The sequence below is a fragment of the Lolium perenne genome, chromosome 3 (genome assembly GCF_019359855.2).
Source record: "Lolium perenne isolate Kyuss_39 chromosome 3, Kyuss_2.0, whole genome shotgun sequence".
In the NCBI taxonomy this organism is placed as follows: Eukaryota; Viridiplantae; Streptophyta; class Magnoliopsida; order Poales; family Poaceae; genus Lolium; species Lolium perenne.
Genome location: NC_067246.2, coordinates 116,935,306 through 116,944,133, shown reverse-complemented (window position 1 = coordinate 116,944,133; position 8,828 = coordinate 116,935,306). Strand labels below are relative to the sequence as shown.

The 8,828-nt window shown below is 49.2% G+C and overlaps 1 long non-coding RNA gene across 1 annotated transcript; it reads right to left on the bottom strand.

Annotated features, from left to right (window-relative positions):
* Window positions 1-954: 954 nt before the first annotated feature.
* On the bottom strand, window positions 955-8,253 carry LOC139838469 (uncharacterized). Its single transcript, XR_011755292.1, has 9 exons — window positions 7,693-8,253; window positions 7,332-7,603; window positions 7,124-7,243; window positions 6,548-6,633; window positions 3,585-5,281; window positions 3,224-3,495; window positions 3,015-3,134; window positions 2,440-2,525; window positions 955-1,173 (listed from the first exon to the last, which is right to left on the bottom strand). It is a non-coding gene; the product is annotated as an uncharacterized lncRNA (long non-coding RNA).
* Window positions 8,254-8,828: the final 575 nt, after the last annotated feature.

The window sequence follows — 8,828 nt, the reverse complement described above, 5'->3', positions numbered from 1 at the left end:
GATTGGAAAGAGAGGCCAGAGGAGACGGAGGAAGAAGAAGACATTGCTACAGGGAAAGAGGGCTTTTCGGTGCCGATAGCTAGAATGGAGGAGGGGGATGAAAAAGCGAGTCAGTCGGCACAGTTAAATAAGGAGGAGCCTGATGGAGATTTAATGCCATTGCAGTTTCCAAGGAAGTGGTGCCGAAGCTATCAAATTTTTCAGAGAAGTTGAGAGGACAAGGCATTATGATGAAGAATACTGCGACGGTTCTGCTCTACTACGACATGACCCGACGAAGAAAAAGCAGAGTGATTTTGGAATTATCAATTCCAAAACCAGGGGGGCATGTGTTATCACCAGAATTTGACCGAGTCAGAGGTGGGACGCAATCAAGATGGATTTGAAGAATATACATGGAAGAAAAACGTGAATCGGCCTGTTATGCAAAGTTTGGGCTAGTTTGCCCATGTATCTATATTATAGTAGATCGCATCATTAGATTAAAAGATAGAGTTTTACCCGTGCACGGTTAGGTGCACGCCTAAATTAGAAAGTCCCCTGGACTATAAATATGTACCTAGGGTTTATGGAATAAACAACAACCAACGTTCACCACAAATCAATCTCGGCGCATCGCCAACTCCTTCGTCTCGAGGGTTCCTTCCGGTAAGCATCATGCTGCCTAGATCGCATCTTGTGATCTAGGCAGCATAAGCTTATTTCGTTGTTCATGCGTTGCTCGTACTGGAGCCTTTTTGATGGCGAGCAACGTAGTTATCTTAGATGTGTTAGGGTTAGCATTGTTCTTTGGATCTTATTGTGACGCCCCGGAACCGGTACCATGAGGATTCCAGCGATCCCGCCAAAATCCGCATGATATCGATTCAGAGACGCCCTCCGACACGACGTGCGCGAAGAATCACACACGTGATGCCAGAGGAATTAACACGAGCAGTAACATTACAACAGGAGTACAATAGAGCCCACAAGATACATATATTACAACAACGACTCCAACGAGTCAAGATACAAATATACAATACAAAGATCCGAATCATACAGAAGATCGAATGCGTCCGAGTACGGACAAGATACAAATTGGACTAAGAGTCCTGAAGGTAACCAGTGGCGTCCATAACCCTGCCCAGGCCAAGCCGGAAGGGTAACCTTGCTAACGTCATCATCTCGTACCTGTCAAAGTCGGGCCATCGGTTGCCGACAAAAGGGGGAAGAGACAAAAAGAAAGGAAGGCGAGGGTAAGTACCATTGGCACGTACTTGCGAGACAAGACCAGCTATGCTCGCTGGTGGGCGGTATAAACTTCACCCGGCTATATGTGGAGTTTAGCGGCAGCAAAGCTACTATCCAATAGAGACTCGTTACAACATCCGTCTACTCAGAGAAGATAAGAGAGCGCACAAGGTAACAGATAAATACTACACAAACATAACCCAGCCGATTACACGTATCCCCTTCAACAATTGCGAAGAGGCAATGTAAGAGGCACTCAACGGTGGACAAGTTTTATTAGGTATCGGTTGTAGTAATGCTATATTACTAATCAAGTTATTAGCAGATTATTATCAACAACATAAAGGTGTAAGTTGTTCTATGATCAAGCCATACAATTCCAAGTCGTCCATAACCGCGGACACGGCTTATCGATAAGATGTACACCCTGCAGGGGTTGCCCAAATGTAACCATACGCATGCTCGAACCCACTTACTACAGGTGGAGTCTCACATCAAGACCGTTCCCAATGCAAGAGAAAGTTTAAGGGGAGCCACCCCGCTAAGCTACCCGTGACGAAGTTCGGCCGTACTCCGATACGGACCCAGAGGTTTGTGTCAACGGCTAAGCTAAGTGTGAACAACCTGCTGTCGCTAATCGTTCCACGATATGAGTACAGAACAGAATATAAACACCCGAAGGCAACAGAAGTAAATCGTGCATCGTGCATATGAGCAAATAAAACCAAGGTTGTGGCTCCCAATAAACAGACTCGAGGAAAGGTAGTGGGTGATGGGGGTCCCATTCCCCCACGTACGGGTAGAGCGCTCAATCTCGGAACAGATAACAAGAACTCGGGTCCTAGGGGACATTAGCGAGTCAAAGTTCCGATGCTTTCGCAAAGGGGCTCACAGATGCCTCTGCTTACAATTTTAGTTGTTAACAATTAAGTAAAGTGTGATTATCTCCAACAAATGATATAGCATGTAAAAACCTCCCAACAACCCAACATATCCCGATAACAGATCGAGATAAACAACAGAGCCTAAACACGCCTACGACTCGCAAGGCTGGCAAACAACAAACAATAGGTAGGGCGAGGAGGTGTATCTCGGACATATAGGTAACAGGTGGATAGGACACGTGACACAAGAGAATCGCAACATAAGGATAGCAATAGATCAAAAGAGCATGTAAAAGTAAAATAGGTGAAGGGGTGGGATCGCCTGTGAAAAGCTGCAGAAGAACTTGTCGGAGAACTCGTCGTATCTCACATCAACACTTCGGGATCCTATCCGGGAAGAAGCAAATGCTGGAACACACAACGTATGTAATCTTACTACTACAGATAAAAGAACCAGCATGCTCAAGATGATATGCATGACATGGCAATTATGATGCAATGCAGCTTATCCATATTAATTGGAGTCGGAACCCCGGACAAACAGTTTAGATTGTAATTGCATATTTACCGGCAAAGTTAATGGTTGTTAGAATGGCAGTAACATGGCAAGGGTGAGCTACAACAAAGTTAAATGGAACCGGGACAACATATATGTAATATCCCACTTATTCCATATGTTCCATATTAGGTGTTAATGCAAACTATCACGAGATTGTATGATGCATTATGCAACAGCAGGTATGGATGGCATAATCATGTTAAGCACATTTTTCTGACCAATTTTCATATACAACACTTTTAATTTCGAGTTGTAGATTTAAAGATATGATTTTCACAAGATATAAGCGTTTTCTGCAATTTTCAGAAAAAAACAGGAAAAGGAAAACGGTTTTATACCGCAGGGGAAGCTAGCCACAGGGGCTGACAGATGGGCCAGGGTGCTGACGCGGCGCTGACTGGGCAGAAGGGGGCCCGGGTTGGATCTCCAGGGATGCAGGGGGCTGCTCGCAATATCTCCTGCAGAGGAGGACCGCGGGTTGATAAGGAAAAAGCTGCAGGGGTTTTCTGCAAAAGGAACAGATCCAGATCTGAGGAGGGTTTCTCACCCAGGGGAGATCTAGCCGATCTGGCTGACAGGTGGGACCGGGGGGACGACGTGGAGGCCACGCTGGCGAAGCGTGCGGGCGCACGGAAGGTGTTCGATGCCGCGCGCGTTCCAGACAGAGGCGGTCACCGCGGGGTGGCGAGGATGCGCGCCGGCGTTGCGGAGGGCCCCCGGATGCGCGCGGTGGGGCGTCGGGGTCGCCTCGTCGGCGCGGACCAAGCGGAGGTGGTGGCGTAGTCGGGGACTCGCCGGAAGGCTGCCGGAGGCGAGCGGCTGCAAGGGAGGCGTCGGGCATCACGGTGAGGAGAAGAAACCGGAAGCAAAGAAGGGGCAGAAGGTGTCCAGGAGATGCGCCATGTTACCAGGAAGTCTGTGGTGTGGTCGCCGGTGACGTAGGAGGACCACGGCGGCCGGAAATCGACGGTTTCTCGCCGGACTTGGAGACAGAAACGGCGAGCTCCCGCGCGATTGAAGTCACCCCGCTTCGATTCCTTGCGTGAGGAGGATCCTGGAGACGAGGCGCGTCGAACGGTAGCGTTGGCTTGGTGCGGGGAGGCTGGAGACGACGAAACACCGTGGAGGAGCTCACGGTGGTGCTCACAGAGAAAGAGAAAAGGAGAAGAGGGTTGGCGGCGCCGAGGGGAGGAAGAGGGGAAGGCTAGGGTTTGCTTCTGTGCGGATGGGATTTAAGAGGGGAGGGAGGAGCAGGTGAAGGTGGGCGCGGTGGTTGGCGATGGAGGACCACGGCCTCACGCCGTTCTCGTGCTCTCGTGACCTGGAAAGGGAAGACGACAGCAGGGACGGTGGCGTACCGTTTCGGTCCAGGCGGGCTGGGCCAGGCCGCAGGAGAGAGGAAAGGAGGGAGGCCAAAGAGAGAGATGGGCCACCGGGGAAGAGAGGGAGAGGGCTGCCGGCTGGGCCTTCCCAGGCCTGGCCGGTTGGGAGGTCTGCTCCCTTTTTATTTTTATTATAAAACTGTTTTGTTTTTGTTTGTTTGTTTTCAAAACCATTTGTAAATAGATTTTAGTTGTGAAATTAAACAGAGAAAGGATGGGTATAATTTGAAATAAAAGAGGGGAGGAGTTTGAACAACAAAATAGGGTTTAATAAAAATAATTTTATTTTGTTAAAACATGGATGTGATGCATGCATGATGCCATGATGATGCATAAAAGAAAGAGAACAAGCAAATCTATTAGGGGTACTACCCTGGGCCGTTACAATCGACACCACTAACAAGGGATCGCGCCCCGAGATCCCACCTCAAGGTACGGGGGAGAGAGGTGAACTATCAGATCTTCAGGCGACGTGTAGATCTCCTCGACACCACTAACAAGAGTTCTTGCTCCGCGTAGATCGGCGACACCACTAACAAGAAGTCGTTGTTCCGTTGTTGATGATGCGCTGCTGTCGAGATCCTCCGAAGAACGAACCTAATAGGTGAGGGCAAAGATCGTCCAACCCACGTCGGAACCTAAGACTCAGAGAACTCGGATAAGAGAGAAGACTTAAAACTCGCATAGATAAGAGGAGAAAGAATTTAGGTAAGGAGAAAAATCAGAGCTAATCAGAACTATCCAACGAAGTTTCAGAAAATAGGTTTTGACACTCGACAACGTCCGTTGGCAAGGTTATCCTACAGGCTGGACTAGTGGGGTACCGTCAACCTGAGCTCTGATACCAACTTGTGACGCCCCGGAACCGGTACCATGAGGATTCCAGCGATCCCGCCAAAATCCGCATGATATCGATTCAGAGACGCCCTCCGACACGACGTGCGCGAAGAATCACACACGTGATGCCAGAGGAATTAACACGAGCAGTAACATTACAACAGGAGTACAATAGAGCCCACAAGATACATATATTACAACAACGACTCCAACGAGTCAAGATACAAATATACAATACAAAGATCCGAATCATACAGAAGATCGAATGCGTCCGAGTACGGACAAGATACAAATTGGACTAAGAGTCCTGAAGGTAACCAGTGGCGTCCATAACCCTGCCCAGGCCAAGCCGGAAGGGTAACCTTGCTAACGTCATCATCTCGTACCTGTCAAAGTCGGGCCATCGGTTGCCGACAAAAGGGGGAAGAGACAAAAAGAAAGGAAGGCGAGGGTAAGTACCATTGGCACGTACTTGCGAGACAAGACCAGCTATGCTCGCTGGTGGGCGGTATAAACTTCACCCGGCTATATGTGGAGTTTAGCGGCAGCAAAGCTACTATCCAATAGAGACTCGTTACAACATCCGTCTACTCAGAGAAGATAAGAGAGCGCACAAGGTAACAGATAAATACTACACAAACATAACCCAGCCGATTACACGTATCCCCTTCAACAATTGCGAAGAGGCAATGTAAGAGGCACTCAACGGTGGACAAGTTTTATTAGGTATCGGTTGTAGTAATGCTATATTACTAATCAAGTTATTAGCAGATTATTATCAACAACATAAAGGTGTAAGTTGTTCTATGATCAAGCCATACAATTCCAAGTCGTCCATAACCGCGGACACGGCTTATCGATAAGATGTACACCCTGCAGGGGTTGCCCAAATGTAACCATACGCATGCTCGAACCCACTTACTACAGGTGGAGTCTCACATCAAGACCGTTCCCAATGCAAGAGAAAGTTTAAGGGGAGCCACCCCGCTAAGCTACCCGTGACGAAGTTCGGCCGTACTCCGATACGGACCCAGAGGTTTGTGTCAACGGCTAAGCTAAGTGTGAACAACCTGCTGTCGCTAATCGTTCCACGATATGAGTACAGAACATAATATAAACACCCGAAGGCAACAGAAGTAAATCGTGCATCGTGCATATGAGCAAATAAAACCAAGATTGTGGCTCCCAATAAACAGACTCGAGGAAAGGTAGTGGGTGATGGGGGTCCCATTCCCCCACGTACGGGTAGAGCGCTCAATCTCGGAACAGATAACAAGAACTCGGGTCCTAGGGGACATTAGCGAGTCAAAGTTCCGATGCTTTCGCAAAGGGGCTCACAGATGCCTCTGCTTACAATTTTAGTTGTTAACAATTAAGTAAAGTGTGATTATCTCCAACAAATGATATAGCATGTAAAAACCTCCCAACAACCCAACATATCCCGATAACAGATCGAGATAAACAACAGAGCCTAAACACACCTACGACTCGCAAGGCTGGCAAACAACAAACAATAGGTAGGGCGAGGAGGTGTATCTCGGACATATAGGTAACAGGTGGATAGGACACGTGACACAAGAGAATCGCAACATAAGGATAGCAATAGATCAAAAGAGCATGTAAAAGTAAAATAGGTGAAGGGGTGGGCTCGCCTGTGAAAAGCTGCAGAAGAACTTGTCGGAGAACTCGTCGTATCTCACATCAACACTTCGGGATCCTATCCGGGAAGAAGCAAATGCTGGAACACACAACGTATGCAATCTTACTACTACAGATAAAAGAACCAGCATGCTCAAGATGATATGCATGACATGGCAATTATGATGCAATGCAGCTTATCCATATTAATTGGAGTCGGAACCCCGGACAAACAGTTTAGATTGTAATTGCATATTTACCGGCAAAGTTAATGGTTGTTAGAATGGCAGTAACATGGCAAGGGTGAGCTACAACAAAGTTAAATGGAACCGGGACAACATATATGTAATATCCCACTTATTCCATATGTTCCATATTAGGTGTTAATGCAAACTATCACGAGATTGTATGATGCATTATGCAACAGCAGGTATGGATGGCATAATCATGTTAAGCACATTTTTCTGACCAATTTTCATATACAACACTTTTAATTTCGAGTTGTAGATTTAAAGATATGATTTTCACAAGATATAAGCGTTTTCTGCAATTTTCAGAAAAAAAACAGGAAAAGGAAAACGGTTTTATACCGCAGGGGAAGCTAGCCACAGGGGCTGACAGATGGGCCAGGGTGCTGACGCGGCGCTGACTGGGCAGAAGGGGGCCCGGGTTGGATCTCCAGGGATGCAGGGGGCTGCTCGCAATATCTCCTGCAGAGGAGGACCGCGGGTTGATAAGGAAAAAGCTGCGGGGGTTTTACGCAAAGGAACAGATCCGGATACGAGGAGGGTTTCTCACCCAGGGGAGATCTAGCCGATCTGGCTGACAGGTGGGACCGGGGGGACGACGTGGAGGCCACGCTGGCGAAGCGTGCGGGCGCACGGAAGGTGTTCGATGCCGCGCTCGTTCCAGACAGAGGCGGTCACCGCGGGGTGGCGAGGATGCGCGCCGGCGTTGCGGAGGGCCCCCGGATGCGCGCGGTGGGGCGTCGGGGTCGCCTCGTCGGCGCGGACCAAGCGGAGGTGGTGGCGTAGTCGGGGACTCGCCGGAAGGCTGCCGGAGGCGAGCGGCTGCAAGGGAGGCGTCGGGCATCACGGTGAGGAGAAGAAACCGGAAGCAAAGAAGGGGCAGAAGGTGTCCAGGAGATGCGCCATGTTACCAGGAAGTCTGTGGTGTGGTCGCCGGTGACGTAGGAGGACCACGGCGGCCGGAAATCGACGGTTTCTCGCCGGACTTGGAGACAGAAACGGCGAGCTCCCGCGCGATTGAAGTCACCCCGCTTCGATTCCTTGCGTGAGGAGGATCCTGGAGACGAGGCGCGTCGAACGGTAGCGTTGGCTTGGTGCGGGGAGGCTGGAGACGACGAAACACCGTGGAGGAGCTCACGGTGGTGCTCACAGAGAAAGAGAAAAGGAGAAGAGGGTTGGCGGCGCCGAGGGGAGGAAGAGGGGAAGGCTAGGGTTTGCTTCTGTGCGGATGGGATTTAAGAGGGGAGGGAGGAGCAGGTGAAGGTGGGCGCGGTGGTTGGCGATGGAGGACCACGGCCTCACGCCGTTCTCGTGCTCTCGTGACCTGGAAAGGGAAGACGACAGCAGGGACGGTGGCGTACCGTTTCGGTCCAGGCGGGCTGGGCCAGGCCGCAGGAGAGAGGAAAGGAGGGAGGCCAAAGAGAGAGATGGGCCACCGGGGAAGAGAGGGAGAGGGCTGCCGGCTGGGCCTTCCCAGGCCTGGCCGGTTGGGAGGTCTGCTCCCTTTTTATTTTTATTATAAAAATGTTTTGTTTTTGTTTGTTTGTTTTCAAAACCATTTGTAAATAGATTTTAGTTGTGAAATTAAACAGAGAAAGGATGGGTATAATTTGAAATAAAAGAGGGGAGGAGTTTGAACAACAAAATAGGGTTTAATAAAAATAATTTTATTTTGTTAAAACATGGATGTGATGCATGCATGATGCCATGATGATGCATAAAAGAAAGAGAACAAGCAAATCTATTAGGGGTACTACCCTGGGCCGTTACACTTATGCTGTCGTAGTGCAACCCTTATACATCTAGCCGCCCTTACACCTATCTTAGGTGTAGGGGCGGCACCCCGCTTGATCATTATTTAGTAGATCCGATCCGTTACGGTTGCTCCTTGTTCTTCAAGGATTAGTTTAATATCTGCAATAGTTAGGCCTTACAAAGGGTTGGAGGATCCAGCGACGCGTAGGGTGTCGTTTGCTAGCCCTAGACAGGATGTTCCGAGGATCAACCTCGTGTTGGTTTTTAGGCCTTGTCTAGGACCGGCTTACGA